The sequence below is a fragment of the Dermochelys coriacea genome, chromosome 4 (assembly GCF_009764565.3).
Source record: "Dermochelys coriacea isolate rDerCor1 chromosome 4, rDerCor1.pri.v4, whole genome shotgun sequence".
Taxonomy (NCBI): Eukaryota; Metazoa; Chordata; order Testudines; family Dermochelyidae; genus Dermochelys; species Dermochelys coriacea.
In genome coordinates, this window is record NC_050071.1 from 121388755 (window position 1) to 121405857 (window position 17103).

The 17103-nt window shown below is 41.4% G+C and overlaps 1 protein-coding gene across 4 annotated transcripts in view; it reads left to right on the plus strand.

Annotated features, from left to right (window-relative positions):
* SORCS2 (sortilin related VPS10 domain containing receptor 2) overlaps window positions 1-17103 on the plus strand; it is an 847342-nt gene that overhangs the window by 194245 nt on the left and 635994 nt on the right. The gene's annotated exons all lie outside the window — the stretch shown is intronic.

Sequence of the window (17103 nt, forward strand, 5' to 3'; positions counted from 1 at the left end):
TGTGTAATAGAGATCTGTGCATTGAAATTCCACAGGTTCACAAATAACCCCCCATATCATGGTGTATGTGCAACCCCACTGTTAAATGTTTGTTACAAGTCTCCCCAGTGTGTCTGATTCACAAAGATACGAGTCTGCTAGAGCTACCAACAAGTAGATTTAGTCATTTTGCACAAGCTGTAGAGATTCATGCTTTAGCTCAGGAGGTCTCAAGTTAAACCCCACTGGCAGCTGAGAAGGCAGTCATTGTGTTAGAGTATCTCCTGCTGAAGTAGAAAATAATGCTTGTGGAATGTTCATGGGAATAATCAGATTAGATAGAGCAAGGGGAAGGGACAATTAGAAGTTGTCCTTACTGGACATGGTTGCAGTTCTGTCCTCTTTGCCTTAAATGTAATAGGCATGATTGCATCCCTCTGGCATAAACTACATATATGTATACATAGAGAGAGAGAGACAGACAGACACACACAAAATATCCAGCACTTGCAAGGGATGGACTCACTAGACTAAAAGGGGCAGGTTGGTACGGTAGCTTGGTCACTGAACTGGGATTCAGGAGACCTGGGTGCCACTAATATGTGTGACCTTGGGCAAGTAGCTTCACGTCTCTGTGTCTTTTCCCTCCCACTCTGTCTGTCTTGGCTGTTTAAATTGTAAGCTCTTTGGGGATGGGACTGTCTTTTGCTATATGGTTGTGCAGTTCCTAGCTCCCTGGAGCCCTGATCTTGAGGTGGGTAGGTCTAGGTGCTACCATAGGTTCATAATAATGATGTCTTTTTTCCACCTCTAAACTTTGATAGCTTATGCATAATCTTCTGTGAAATGTCTAGCTGTTCATTGTTGTTTCACATAGAGGAAGCTGAAAGAACATTAACTTGGCACTAAAAATATTGAATTTTAAAGCAAGCAGATCAGTTATAACCATTTTGGGTGTTCTGGCACATTTGTATTCTCTAGGTTAAAGTGCTATTTATTCTCAGTACTGTTGACCTGATTTTAATCCTAGCTACATTAATGCCTACAGCCATTGAATGGAATATATTGAGTAGAAAAATAAATTCATTCTTACAGAATGATGATATAACAGTGTTTTTAAAAGGTCAGAGACGGAATTTATTTTCTGAATGTTGTTGAAACTTGCATGCTTGAGCATTTTGAAATTCAATATGCCCTTATGCCAAGTGAACACTCGCAGGGAAATAAGGGCCTTATCTTATTGGTTGGTGAGCACACTTGCTTCCCATGTTATTCAATGGCTGTTGAGAGCACTCAGTATCTCTCAGGATAGAGCCCTGTGAGTGCTTTTTAAACATTGCACAGCCCCATGTTTACGCAAGAATAATAAAGAATAGACTTCCTGGCATATCTGAGTAAATCGGGGAAGGGAGGTTGAATAAGTGTTAAATGTTCACATTTGTCAACCCTAGACACCATGGAATGAATGGATGATAGCTTTGGGAATCATGATGTGTATCCTAAATGATTCTGCACGCAGCCTCGGAAATTGTGAGTGGCATGATTTGAAATCTGAGCACCGACTATTCTCTAGTTTTCCCTTTGTTGTCAGTCATCAGCTTGGCACTGCACACTATTATTATACTATTGTATATCTTTTGTGAAGTGGATTGAATTGTCTTGGCAAGATAAAGCTCCATCTAAGGGAAAGTTACAGTTGTAGGTGATAAACATTTGGTGAACAAAGCAAAGTTCACAGTATCTGTTTTCTTTTAGTAAAAAGAAAAGGAGTACTTGTGGCACTTTAGAGACTAACAAATTTATTTGAGCATAAGCTTTCGTGAGCTACAGCTCACTTCATCCGATGAAGAGTGAGTGCAACTCTGAAACTTTTCTTTTAGTGTTATCCAAGGACATATACAATTTCTAGGCAGATAAAGTCTTTACTTAAAAGTGGGAGGAGGAAGAACTAGAGATGTCCAAAACATCAGTGAAATGGTATTTCATGAAACATCATAATAGAATGAAAGATTCCAGATTGATTTTTGCAGATTTTTTGGCTTGAATGGAAATATACTCTATGAAGCATCCATGGGCACTGACTTTTGTTGTTGCTGGTGGGTGCTTCAGCCCCAAGTCCCCATTCCTGCTCAGCCTCTTCCCGCCCCTGCTCCAGCCCCTCCCCTGAGTGCGTTCTGCCCACTCCTCTCTGCCCCCTCCCTCAAGCACCTCCCTCCTGCTGCTCGTTCCTTTCTGCCCTCTCCTGCCTAAGGGCGAGTGATAGAGGAAGGGGTAGAGGAGGGGTGCAGCATGAGCGTGGCCATAGGGGAAGAGGCTGAGCGGGGGCGGGGCCTTGGGGTGGAACACAGGAAGGGCGATGGTCCATGGGTGCTGAGCACTCCCTTCCCCCCTGCCCCCCATGGGTGCTTGAGCCCCAGAGCACCTGGGGAATTGGTGCCTATGGAAGCAGCTACATTGTGACTTTGTTTTAACTTGGTGTACTCCTATGGAAAGAAAGAGATGTTTATTAAAGGGCTGACTGATGATTAAGCTAATTTCCTGATGCTTTCAAACACATCAAAGTGTCCAATTAATATATGGACTTGGGTAAAATGCTTGATGGTTGGACGTGAGGAATGTTAGTATTACAGAGGCTCAGAAAGCCTATAGGCCCAATCTGATCTCCTTACTCATGTCAATGACACAACGTCTGTTTCCTTCAACGGGAGTTGGAGTAGGTCCAAAGTGTCTGATATTTTGGGGAAAAAATTCCATACCTCTTTTTCTAACACCTGAGACCATTAAAGTTACCAGGATGTAAAAACTGATTTTTCTTTTCACCATTTAATCCCATTTGTGTGCCTTTAGTTTGTTGTTTTTCTCTCAAACTTAACAATGAACCTACACTAGTTAGTTTCAATTCTATTTTTGGAAGTATTTCACTTCCTGGGTCTCTGGGGAACATTTCATTCAAACAAAATGCTTTTAACTGAATCATTAAAGTAATTATAAAAATATTGAATTCTTACTAGGTTTTTTAAAACATGTTTTGTTTGTTTTAAATACATCTGCATTTTGGGTCTGTGCTACTCACCCTTTTAAAGTGAGAACAGGTAGGTAAAGAAGACGAGGAATTATTTCAGATTCACCTTCAGTACTGATGTACATAAACATATAGCAATACAAAAGCAGTGGAAAACTTTTTAGTGTTCTGTTCTTTGTGTGTGGTTCAGAACACATGTAGGTGTGTACACACCCTTGTAAACAAAAAAGTTGCCAACAGATTTCATAGATTCCAAGTCCAGACGGAACTATTGCAATTACCTAGTCTGACCTCCTGTATAACATAGGCCATAGAATTTCCCCAAAATAATACCTAGAGCATGTCTTTTAGAAAAACATCTAACCTTGATTTAAAAAATGGTCAGTGATAGAGAATCTGCCATGACCCTTGGTAATTGTTCCAATGGTGAATTACCCTCAGTGTAAAGAATTTACACCTTACTTACAGTCTGAATTTGTCTAGCTTCAACTTTCAGCCATTGGATTGTGTTGTAGCTTTCTCTGCTAGAATGAAGGGACCATTATTAAATATTTGTTCCCCATATAGTTCCTTGTAGACTGTAATCATGTCACCCCTTAACGTTCTGTTTGTTAAACTAAATCAATTGGGATCCTAGAGTCTATCACTATAAGGAATGTTTTCCTTTAATCCTTTATTCATTCTTGAGGCTCTTCTCTGAGCTCTCCCCAATTTATGAACATCCTTCTTGAACTGTGGGCACCAGAAACAGATACAGTATTCTAGCAGTGGTCACACCAGTGCCAAATGCAGAGGTAAAATAACTAGGGCTGTTGATTAATTGCAGTTAACTCGCATGATTAACTAAAAAAAAATTAATCGTGATTAACAGCAGTTTTAATCGCACTGTTAAACAATAGAATACCAAGTGAAAATTATTAAATATTTTGGATCTTTTTCAACATTTTCATATATATTGTAATCTGCATTGTAATTGAAATGAAAGTGTATATTATTTTTTATTACAAATATGCACTGTAAAAATTCACCTCATACAATTACTGTAGTGCAATCTTTGTTGTGAAAGTGCAATTTACAAATGTAGATTTTTTTGTTACATAACTGCATTCAAAAACAAAACAATGTAAAACTTCAGAGCCTACAAGTCCACTCAGTCCTACTTCTTGTTCAGCCAATTGCTAAGAGAAAGAAATTTATTTACATTTACAGGAGATAATGCTGCCCTCTTCTTACTTACAATGTCACCAGGCATTTACATGTTACTTTTGTAGCCAGCATGCAAGGTATTTGCATGCCAGATATGCTAAACATTCATATGCTCCTTCATGCTTCAGCCACCATTCCAAAGGACACGCTTCCATGCTGATGACACTTGTTACAAAGATAATGCATTAATTAAATTTGTGACTGAACTCCTTGGGGGAGAATTGTATGTCCCCTGTTCTGTTTTACCCCGCATCCTGCCCTATATTTCATGTTGTAGCAGTCTCAGATGATGACCCAGCACATGCTGTTCATTTTAAGAACACTTTTACTGCAAATTTGACAAAACACAAAGAAGGTACCAATGTGAGATTTCTAAAGATAGCTACAGCACTCGACCCAAGGTTTAAGAATCTGAAGTGCTTTCCAAAATCTGAGAGGGACGAGGTGTGGAGCATGTTTTCAGAAGTCTTAAAAAAGCAGCACTCTGATGCGGAAACTACAGAATTCAAACCACCAAAAAGGAAAATCACCCTTCTGCTGTTGGCATCTGACTCAGATGATGAAAGTGAACATGTGTCAGTCTGCACTGCTTTGGATTGTTATCGAGCAGAACCTGTCATCAGCATGGACGCATGTAGCCTGGTGGTTGAAGCATGAAGGGACATATTAATCTTTAGTGCATATGACACGTAAATATCTTGCAACGCCAGCTACAACAGTGCCATGAGAACGTCTGTTCTCACTTCCAGGTGACAGTGTAAACAAGAAGCAGGCAGCATTATCTCCTGCAAATGTAAACAAACTTGTTTGTCTGAGTGATTAGCTAAACAAGAAGTAGGACTGAGTGGACTTGCAGACTCTAAAGTTTTACATTGTTTTATTTTTGAACGCAGTTATTTTTTTTACATAATTCTACATTTGTAAATTCAACTTTAATGATAAAGAGATTACAGTACAGTACTTGTATTGGGTGAATTGAAAAATACTATTTCTTTTGTTTTTTTACAGTACAAATACTTGTAATAAAAATAAATATAAAATGAGCCTTGAACACTTTATATTCTGTGTTGAAATCAATATATTTGAAAATGTAGCAAATATCCAAAATATTTAAATAAATGGTATTCTATTGTTGTTGGTTCAGTGTGATTAATCGCAATACATTTTTTAATTGTGATTAATTTTTTTAATCACTTAACAGCCCTACAAATAACCTCTCTACTCCTCCTCAAGATTCCCTTATAGGTCATACAAATATGGAAACAAAGACCAAATTCTCCTTTACCTCATCAAACAGACATAAATATTGTCTAGATTTGTCATTGTTGTATTTCTAACTAACATTTTCAGAACTTGTAGCAACTCCTTTTTTTTCCTTTACGGAAAGGTGATATTAAAAAAATGTTGTTTCTCATTCCAGGCATTTTGATATTTAATGAATAATTAAAAAGTGTCTGCATTAGGATAAACACCTTTAATATTAGGAGGAGATGGTATGATGGGATAACATGATTTTGGCAATTAATTGATCTTTAAATATTCATGGTAAATAGGCCCAATGGCCTGTGATGGGATGTTAGATGGGGTAGGATCTGAGTTACTACAGAGAATTCTTTCCTAGGTATCTGGCTGGTGAATCTTGCCCATATGCTCAGGGTTCAGCTGATCACCATATTTGGGGTCGGGAAGGAATTTTCCTCCAGGGCAGATTGGAAGAGGCCCTGGGGGTTTTTCGCCTTCCTCTGTAGCATGGGGCACGGGTCACTTGCTGGAGGATTCTCTGCAACTTGAAGTCTTTAAACCATGATTTGAGGACTTCAAAATCTCAGACACAGGTGAGAAGTTTATCGCAGGAGCGGGTGGGTGAGATTCTGTGGCCTGCATTGTGCAGGAGGTCAGACTAGATGATCATAATGGTCCCTTCTGACCTTAATATTTATGAATCTATTATTTTTTTAAGTTAAAAAGGATTGGAAGAGGCTTTTTCATAAATATTTAGCTGCAACTTGTCCCCATTAGGTAACATTTTTCATTCACTCCAAAAGAAAAGGCAGTGGGCAAATTCTTCCCTGGAGTAACATCTTTGAGATCAGTAGGGTTACGGCACAGATTAATTTTGCCCAATGTCATTTTCGGTAACTTAATTTAGGCTTAATTGCTAAGTGTACTGTCAGTTTAATGATGGTTTATGAGAAATGGCCTCAGTCAACCATTGCTAACACAATGACCCTCTAAATGAAACGTTGCATCACAGACTACTAGTTCTGGCATAAATATTTTTGATAAGTAAATAAATGAGGTGACACAAAGAGATTTGGGGTGAATTCATCCAGCTTTAGGAGAATGAATAATTGTTCTCCTCCCCACACCCACCTCTGCTGCCCATTTCAGCAACTCACTGCATGGTGAGATCCAGCATAAGTCATCCCCAGAACAGAAGGACTGGTCTGTCAAAGATAATATCAGTAGTTTGTTTCCCATTTGGTATCCTTGGCACATGGATGGACTGTAATAACAGTATAGCAGTTGAGCACTGTTATTATAATCACATTGGAGAGCCTGCTGCTTATGAATAACATTTTTATATGGGGAAAGGACTGGGGGCGAAACCATGCAAAATAGCTTGTGTACTAGCATCCCAAACAAAAGGCTAGTGGTTCCTAAACTGATATTTTAATTCAAAAGACCAGGGGAGAAGGCTGCCACCAGCAGCTATAGTGCTATATAAAAACTGACCATCATGCTGTTGTAATAACAACCCCCAAATCCTTACATTGAATGCTAATTAATAGAGTTCTTGCTTGAATGTTAGGAATGTAATGTTGTTTCATAGACCCTTCCAGGTGCCCAGGGTGGCTTTCTACTGCAAATGTAACAGTCCAATTACAGGCATAATAATCCTTTATTATTCTAGCATCATAGAATCATAGAATCATAGAATATCAGGGTTGGAAGGGACCCCAGAAGGTCATCTAGTCCAACCCCCTGCTCAAAGCAGGACCAAGTCCCAGTTAAATCATCCTAGCCAGGGCTTTGTCAAGCCTGACCTTAAAAACCTCCAAGGAAGGAGATTCTACCACCTCCCTAGGCAACGCATTCCAGTGTTTCACCACCCTCTTAGTGAAAAAGTTTTTCCTAATATCCAATCTAAACCTCCCCCATTGCAACTTGAGACCATTACTCCTCGTTCTGTCATCTGCTACCATTGAGAACAGTCTAGAGCCATCCTCTTTGAAACCCCCTTTCAGGTAGTTGAAAGCAGCTATCAAATCCCCCCTCATTCTTCTCTTCTGCAGACTAAACAATCCCAGCTCCCTCAGCCTCTCCTCGTAAGTCATGTGCTCTAGACCCCTAATCATTTTTGTTGCCCTTCGCTGTACTCTTTCCAATTTATCCACATCCTTCTTGTAGTGTGGGGCCCAAAACTGGACACAGTACTCCAGATGAGGCCTCACCAGTGTCGAATAGAGGGGAACGATCACGTCCCTCGATCTGCTCGCTCAGTAAATGATTGAGTGGATGCATCAAGTGGATGCTCAGCAGAGAAGAAACTACTGAAGTCAGGGTTGGTCCTTTGCTATCCAATGACCAGAGATTTGTAAATATGAATCTTCATGTCTGTGAAAGGAAATAACAGGAATAATTCTAACTGTGAAGTAGCCTCCCTGTAAATTTCCCTATGTGTGAGTAATGTACCTTTACATTAAATTACATTCCTCATCTGTGTCTTGTAACAGTATGTCCATTAGTTTCTCTATATTACATACAATCTTTAAGGCTTCTTTCAAGCTGTCTCATTAAATATTTGAGGAAGGTGAGCATTACCTTATGTAAATGCTAATGATCTCGGGCTAGATTCTGATCTGTTTCACTTGTGTAAATCCGGAGTATTTCAAATCAGTTGAATTATTCTAGATTTATGCTGGTGTAATTGATATCAGCACATGGTCTTTAATCCTGAGTGGTGTAACTGAAATCCTAGTCTGCACCCCTAATTTCCTATTTGATTGATGTGCATAGCTCCCTTTATCCTTAATGGATGTTGCACACATATTAGAAGAGTAGACCCAATTAGGAACTGTCTAAGAAGTGAAATGAAAATGATAAAGACTGAGTCTTGGATGAAGTATTGTATTTATTTTATGGGATTTTAAAGGATATTATAGCATTTAAATTATCTGGTGCATTAGCAAATGGTTTAGATCGGCTTTGGTTGATTGACAGAAGTGGGTACATTTTAGAAAATTATTATCCACACTGTGATTTTAATTTTGCTGCAAATTATATTATTTCTGGACAGGTAAATTGCTATTGCTCCCAGAGGATGAAAATAGCATGTCACTTATTACTTGACTTTTAGCAATAATTAAAATGCATTGGTCTATTATGCTCAGGTAGTATTAGTAATGAAGCGGGGCCCATTTGCTTATGTGAGTGAGTTCTGAGTCCTTGAGGAATTGGAGGAGTTTTTTAGTAAAATAAATTGGGTACCCGGTGCTTCATGTCACAAATCACCCTTCACAGTTTGACACTTGTAAGACATCCAGGTAATCTGCCCCAGAGACATGGCTACAAAGCCTTTCACTTACATTGAGGGTGGGCCCACTCCAGAATTAAGGTAATTGAAGAACAGATGAGCAGAATTTTACCATTTCCACATCGTGCATTATATTTGGGTACAAGAGAAGATTCTATTTTCCAGTGTAGCTACTCCTGTAACTTTTATTCAAGGCCATTGAAATCAGGTGAGGGTGTGGTTTAAGAAATAAGTACTTTGTTAAAGAAAACATCTTGTCATCTGAGCTAATCAAAGACCATAGTCTAGACCTTCCAGGCTTTGTGAAATGGCTGATGGGAAGGAACTAAGGTTTAAAAAAAATGTTATCACTCTTGCTTGCACTCGAAGCTTTTTACCAGTGATTCCATTTGGAAGGGGCTATTTCTTTTCATAGTGGAAAGAAGTCATGAGAAAAATAAAGTAACATTTATGTCAGAGGATGGGAATCAAATCGAGTGCAATGGAGTGGGTGATCTTTATTGACGACTAGGTGGCAATGATGCATATCACCCTCTCAGCAGAACTTGCCAATTGTAAAGATTGTTTCCTTCCTAAATGTAACAGGTGAAGGTTTCCATGCTAGATGGATGGAATGAAATTGAGAGGACTTTGAGGATTCTTTTAGGCATGTAATTGAAGGGAATCAAGGGAGAGCCTGTTAATCTTTGAGGTACAGCAATGAAAGTGTTATCATCTGTCTGTGAGCTTGTCACTTGATCCAGAGAAAGAAACAGACTAACTATTGATACTTTGAGACGAGAGGAACTTGTTTCTGAGCAATTTGTATGTGTGGTAAACGACTAGTTTACTACTTGCCTTTGCTTAATTGAAAGCTACAGGAGGTTAATAAACCACTGAAATGTTTTAACAATCAGGGGTTTGGCTGAAGTATAAAATCGGGATTTGAAATAGCATTAAGGTCTTGATATAAATCCACAAAAGCAAGGAACTTCAGAGCTAAGGCTCTCAATTCATCATTGACATACCATGTTGTCCCCAGGCATTCCTACACACATGGTAAAAATTAAAGTGGCTTTGCAACCTAACTCTAGCATTTGCTATTGAGATCCCTGTAATGTACAGGCACGGGGGATGAGTTAAGAATAGAATTATAGTTTGGTTCTGAATTTTCTTGCTTCTGTTAGCATCAGGGGGTCTTGTAGCAACTATCTCAACACAAAAAACTTGAGTTTAATTTCCTTTCCTTAAAGATTATCTACTTAGGTCCCAATCTTACAATTTACAATGTGGGCTAGATATCAGTTGGCACACCAGTCCGCTTGCACATTGCAAATTGTAGTACTGGAGCCTGAGTCTGCAACTTCTTTGGGAGCAGGGCTCCTTCTTGTTTTATGTCCATACTGTGCTCTGATTCTTGATTGCGGTCTCTAGCTGATACTACAATACCATTATAAGTGCTAATAGAACAATAGTATTATCATAAAATTAGATGCCAGCCATATTAGTCTGCAGTCTCTTTCTCCAAATCAGTACTGTATGCTATTCAGGGACACAAACACTCCATGTATTTTAATATTTTTGTACTTATTAAAATAGTGTAATGAAAAGTAACTTTTTCTGTCCATCATTTCTAACAAACAGGAGCGTCCTGATTAAAATGCACTGTCTATAGGGAAGCCAGTTCCAGACTGCACTAAAGGCATTGAACTAGGAAAAGAGAATTAAATGCTGTACACACAATGATGTTGTAAGCAACAAGCTTAGTATGTAGCAAACACAAGTGTTCCTCATGGTGCTGAAGCATACAAAAATGTCGAATGAGCTACTGTTTCTGCTCGTAGCTGAGTTTCCAACTTAAATATTTTCTTGCTTCAAAACACCAGAACTCGCTCTTAAGATCTGCCTATTCTTATTGCTCAAATTAAGGTTTAGATCTTAGAATCTGATCTGTGTAGGCAGACCCTTATGCCTGTGTGTGGAATCCTGTTAAAGTCAATGGGGATCCAGTGCGGGTGGAGGTCTGCTGCTGCAGTTCACATTGTGGCATTGGAGCCCAAGTCATGGCTTTGGTCTAGAGTTAACTGGATGGGAAACTGGCTGGGCTACCATCCCCTTTTTCCATAGAGGGAAACTGGGGCATGGGCAAGTGTCATTTCAGGTGTTATATCGGCTTCTTTTGTCTACCTCGTTTCCCTCCTGCACGAATTGGTGCTTGATATGTTGCATTCCTATCTCCTAATTAAATAAAAAGTTTGTCCCATTTTGGTAGGTGATAGACCCCCTACCACCTCCGTACACAATAGGGTGATTATGGCCTGAACCTTCAAACACTTATGCCTATATTTAACTTTGCAGGTGTGTTACCCATTCACACACATAATAGCTTCTCCACATCCGGTATGCCTGGTAGGGCTGCCTATGGCGGTAAGGTCGACGGTGAGGTTTCAGACAAAGTGCAGCCCAACACAACACAAGCCAGTGTAAGACCTCAATGGCAGAGCAGGCGGATGAAGCAGGATCACCTCTCAATGGCTGCGAAGGCAGACGAAGGCTGCACCGGTGGGGAAACCCCCAGTCGTTTTGGACCTCCTTGGCGCTGGACACAGGCTCCTCTTCCGCCAAGATTTGTGTGTGCTGTGCTGATGTGTGATATATTAAGCTACTCACGCACAGGAAGAACTTTTCCCCCACCTCTACCCATAAAAGTCCTGTGGCGATGGGTGAGTGGCGACAGGGACAGGTGAAGTGATCACCTGGAGTCCCAGTCATAGAATCATAGAATATCAGGGTTGGAAGGGACCTCAGGAGGTCATCTAGTCCCACCCCCTGCTCAAAGCAGGACCAATCCCCAACTAAATCATCCCAGCCGGGGCTTTGTCAAGCTGGACCTTAGAGGTTTTTAAGGAAGGAGATTCAACCGCCTCCTTAGGTAACCCATTCTAGTGCTTAGTCACAGACCCACATGCAGGCAGAAGATGGTCATCATATGTCCCTGGACTGGGATACAGAAGCATTTTCAGCAGCAGCAGTCATGACTGAGCAGGCCTTTTTAGGAACCCCTTTGCTCACCCCATATGGGGAAGGGGCTAGAAAAGGTGCCCCAAACATAGGCTATCCCACTATACCCGACTGGATAACCATGTCCAGAGGAATTACTCCTAATGCAGTGAAAAAAAGAACATTTTTTTTAAACTTGGAATGTCCGTACCCTACTAGATGACTCAAAAAGTTAGACCTGAACACAGAACAGCAGTTATTGCCCAAGAACTCTTGAGGTACATCATCAACATTTCTGCTGCCAGCAAGACAAGACATGCAGATGAAGGCCACTTGAGGGAAGAAGGTGGTGGTTACATTTCCTTCTGGAAAGGAAAACCAGCAAGCGACGGGTGAATACGCAGTGTTGGCTTTGCAATCAACAACCTTTTAGCCAACTGCCTCACTGAGCTCCTTGTCGGCATCAATGAGCGCCTTATGACCCTCCACATCCAACTGGTCAAGAAGTCATTTGCTACCATCAGTGCACCAACACTTGATGCTGATGAAGAACAGAAAGAATCATTTTATATTGACCTTGATAAAATTCTGTCTATTCCAAAAACACATAAGATAATCCTCTTAGGGGACTTTAATGCAAGAGTTGGCTGAGATTCTAACGTATGGAGTACCACCATTGCGAAGGAAGATGTGGACAAGACAAATTACAATGGCATCTTTCTCATCAGCAGATGTGCAGAGCATGATCTTGTGATCACAAACACAATTTTCAGACAAAGCAACATGTACAAATTTGGCAACACCCCCGTTCAAAACAGTGTCACCTCCTAGACAGTCATTGTAAGAAAACAGGATTTAAGAGACGTACAAATCAAGTGTCATGAAAGGAGCTGATAATCGCTGGAGTGACCACCTCCTGGTGAGATCAGTCATGTCCATCAGGATTGCACCAAAGCAATCCAAATCATACAGATGGCAATACAACATCCAAAGACTTCAATCCTCACTGCACCAAGAGAACTTCCAAACACTCCTCAGTGAAAAACTGGCTATATGCACACCTGGAAATGACAACACAAGTGTTGAAGAAGACTGGGAAGCCCTAAAACAGACCATCCATGAGGCTTGCGCCTTGTTACTTACTACCATCAGGACTGGTTTGACGATGACAACAACATTGAGATCACAGACCTTTTGAACCAGAAGAGAAAAGCTTTCTTCAACTGGCAAAATCATTCAGTGAGAAGCAGAGCTCTTTTCATCAGCTCAAAGCTGAAGTTCAAAGGAAGATCTGAGAAATTAAAAACAAATGTTGGGAGGACAAAGGAAAAGAAATCCAAGCATTCGCTGACAGACATGATATGCGGAGCTTTTTTTGTGAGACAAAGACTCTGTAAGGACCAAGCTCATGTGGCCTCATGCCGCTGAAATCCAGAGATGGTGGTACCCTTCTTAAAGATAATGAATCCATCAAAGAGCGCTGGAAGGAACACTAACAAAAGTTTTTAAATTGAGAATCAACTGTGACTGATGCCATCGACTCTATCCCTCAGCACCCAATCTGGGAAACTCTTGCCAACCTACCAACACCTGAGGAGGTCTGCAAAGCAATTAAACAAATGAAAAACAATAAAGCACCAGGTCCTGATGACATACCAGCTGAAGTACTGAAAGTGGGGGGAGAAACACTGACTAACAAGCTTCACTTGCTGCTCCTCAAAATCTGGTGCACTGAAGAAATCCCTTCTGACTTTTGTAATGCTACCATCGTCACCATTTTCAAAAAGGGAGACAGGGCTGACTGTGAAAACTATTGAGACATTGCCTTCCTCTCCATCACTGGGAAGATTCTTGCTGGAATCTTACTGAATTGCCTGCTCCCTCTTGCAGAGGAAGTACTTCCAGAGTCCCAGTGCAGCTTCAGACCATCATGAGGCACAACCAACATGATTTTTGCAGCCAAGCAGATCCAGGAAAAGTGTCAAGAATGACTCCAGGAACTGTATATGGCCTTTATTGATCTGACAAAAACCTTTGACTCTGTCAGCCGTAAGTCTCTGTGGAAAATCATGTCAAAGTTTGGCTGCCCAAGCAAATTTATCACCATTGTAAGACTCCCTCATGAGCAGATGACTGCCTTCATCCCATGCAGTGGCTCTACCTCTGAGCCCTTTTGTCGTCCGAACTGGTTTAAAACAAAGTTGTGTACTCACACCCACCCTTTTCTCCATATTCTTAGCAGCTATGAAAATGTTAACCCAAGACCATTTGCCACAGGGCATTGGCATCCAATATTGGACTGACGGCAACCCCTTCAACCTTTCTCGTCTCCGTGCCAGAACTAAAGTAATATCGCCTACAATAACTGAAATCCAGTACACAAATGATTCTGCTGTAGTTGCACACTCAAAGGAGGATCACAAACGGCCCTTAATTGCTTCTCTGAAGCTTACAAAAGCCTAGGGTTAACTCTGAACATCAGCAAAACAGAAGTTCTCCACCAGTCAGCTCCAGGTCAATCATCAGACCCAGCAAGAAAGATCTACATTGACAAAAAGAACTGGAAAATGTAGAATACTTTGCCTATCTTGGTAGCCATCTCTCACAAAGGGCAGACATAGATGTCGAGATTCAGCACAGAATCTGCTATGCCAGCCTTGCATTTGGCAGACTGTCTCACCAGGTATTCAACAATCACAACATCAGAACACACACTAGATTTTTAGTTTATAAGGTGGTGGTAATCCCAACTCTCCTCTATGGCTGTGAGACTTGGGTGACCTTCAGAAAACACCTGAAAAATTTAGAACGTCAGCACCAGCATTTTCTTCGTAAGATCCTCACATAAAGTAGGAGGATCTCTGCGCTAATACCAGTGTCCTCACAGAGGCCAACATCATCAGTACTGAGGCCCAGATTATCCAGCACCAGCTGAAGTGAAGTGGGCACTGTGTGCGCAAGCGTGATTCACACTTACCAAAACAACTGCTGTATGCCCAACTCACCAAAGGAGAAAGGAAATGAAGAGGCCAAAAGAAACATTTTAAAGACAATAAACATCAAGAGATGTGGCATCAACACCACACACTGGGAGACAGCAGCCCAGGATAGGGATAACTGGCGAAGACTTGTCAGAGAGGGAACATCCATTTTTGAGGAAAATCGCCTTGCCCTGGTCTCGGAAAAACTCCAGGAAAGAAAAGACAGACAACTGTCATGCAGCAATCATGGCCCAATTCTGACTTCCAGCACCATCTGCCAATGAGCCTGTGGCTCAAGTATCAGACTCCTCAGTCATCAAAGGACTCATAAAAAAAATAAACACCTGTGAAAGAGATCATCCTCGACCTCGAGGGATCGACGACATATAATAGCATTGGCCTCAGTGGGACTGTTTGGATGCATAAAGACTGCCTGTCTCTCCAAGAAAAAACCTGAATCTGACTGTAAAAAAACAACAACAACCCACTGACAAATGAGCACAAAAATTATCATATTACATCAGACCAATGGTCCATCTAGTGCAGTCACTGTCACTAACATTGGCGAGTGCCTACTGCTTCAAAGGCAGGTGCAAGAAACCCTATAGCAGAAGTGAATGTAAGCCGGTACGCCCGTGCACCGTACTGGGGCAGTCCGGCTTCCCCAGGGGGCAATTTAAAGGATCTGGGGCTCCCAGCAGTGGCTGGAGCCTCAGGCCCTTTAAATTGCCTCCAGAGCCCCATTACTGGTGTCTTGGGGTAGCAGCTGCAGGGCTCCGGCGGCTACTTAAAGGGCCCCAGGGGTCCCCTGCTTCTACCACCCCGGCCCTTTAAATAGCTGCTGGAGCCCTGCTGCCGTTACTCCAGGGCTCCGGGGCAATTTAAAGGGCTGGGGCAGTAGAAGCAGGAGGGCCCCAGGCCCTTTAAACAGCCCCCAGAGGAGGGCTGGGGGGCCTCTGGGGGCTATTTAAAGGGCCGGAGCTCCAGTGGCCTCTGCCGCCCTGGTCCTTTAAATAGCTGCTGAAGCCCCGCTGTTTCCCCAGGGCTCCGTTGGCTATTTAAAGGGCCGGTCTGGTAGAAGAGGGGAGCCCCGGACTGTGGCTGCTGTTACTGCTACCCCGGGGGGGGGACACTTACCTTACAGGGTGGGCTGGGGCTGGCTCTGACCCCCTTAACCCTGCCCCTTCTGCCCTAGGCCCCGTCCCTCCCAGGGGCCAGAACTGGCCCCAGTGTACCGGTAAGTCACGGGACTTACTTTCACCCTTGCCCTATAGTGGGCAGCTATGGGTTACTATCAAATGCATATCATAAATGCTAATGATACTGAGCTCCACCATCAGCTAACTGAAAAAAAATATTTCTGCAAAGGATTACAGTACGTGTAACATGAGCATTTACATTTTGTTGATAGCCCTTTAACTTCTATATTTTTGAATTTGCAACCTTAGTTGTACACCATGAAGTTTCTATTTCTCATGTATTTTCTTAGTTGGGTTAAAACAAACAAAAATCTCTTGAGCTCAGTAACACTAGTGCTTATCTGTTTCAAGGTGTATGCTTTAAAAAAAAATTGAACTTTTCCCCCCTCTGCATTCTTCTTTATCCCTTGTGCCTGTGTCTCACTGACCCCTTCTGTCACTTCAAACCATCATTCTCATCTCCAGTTCTGCTGTTTGGAACAGTCATGTTGTATCCCTCTACTTCATCAGCTTGCCTTATTGACTCTCCATTACCCATTGGATTTATTCTGAAAACATGTCTTTCCTCCCTTGTTTATATCTCTTAATTTCTCCCTCCCACAGTTATTCATTATTTCAGCCATTAACTGTATTTCACTCTGTAAGAAAGTTGTTTGTTTGTTTGAGAGACTCTGTAGAGGATGAAGTTGTATAATAGTTGCTTGATTATGTTAATTCTATCTGGTGCTTATCTCTCTGCAACAATGACATTCGTTTGCTGCAAATGTTCCATATCACTTCACATCTCTGTTGCAAAACTGCATAATCAGGTTGTCTTATCGATGCTGATTACATGAATGAGTTTGGGTAGTGGGGAGGGACAGTACGATTATTTTGCTACCATCGCCTATTAAAGTGAATGAGAATTTTTTTATTAGAAACATAAAGAAACATTATGCTGCCACCCACGATTGCTGTTGTAGCAAGTGTGAGGGGAAAAGACATCAGAGGAAAATGCTTTGACATGCAGTACTTCTATATTTTCTGGAAACTTTTACACAGTGAGCATCATTCTGATGTCTCATTCCGATGTCTTGATTTGCCTGATGGGTGAGCAGAGTTAGTCCCAGCAGGCCTGATGCCTCTTCTCTGCCTTATACTTGATGTCACAATTTACCCCAATACAATGTGTATGAAAACTATCACTCTGATAGGATGAAG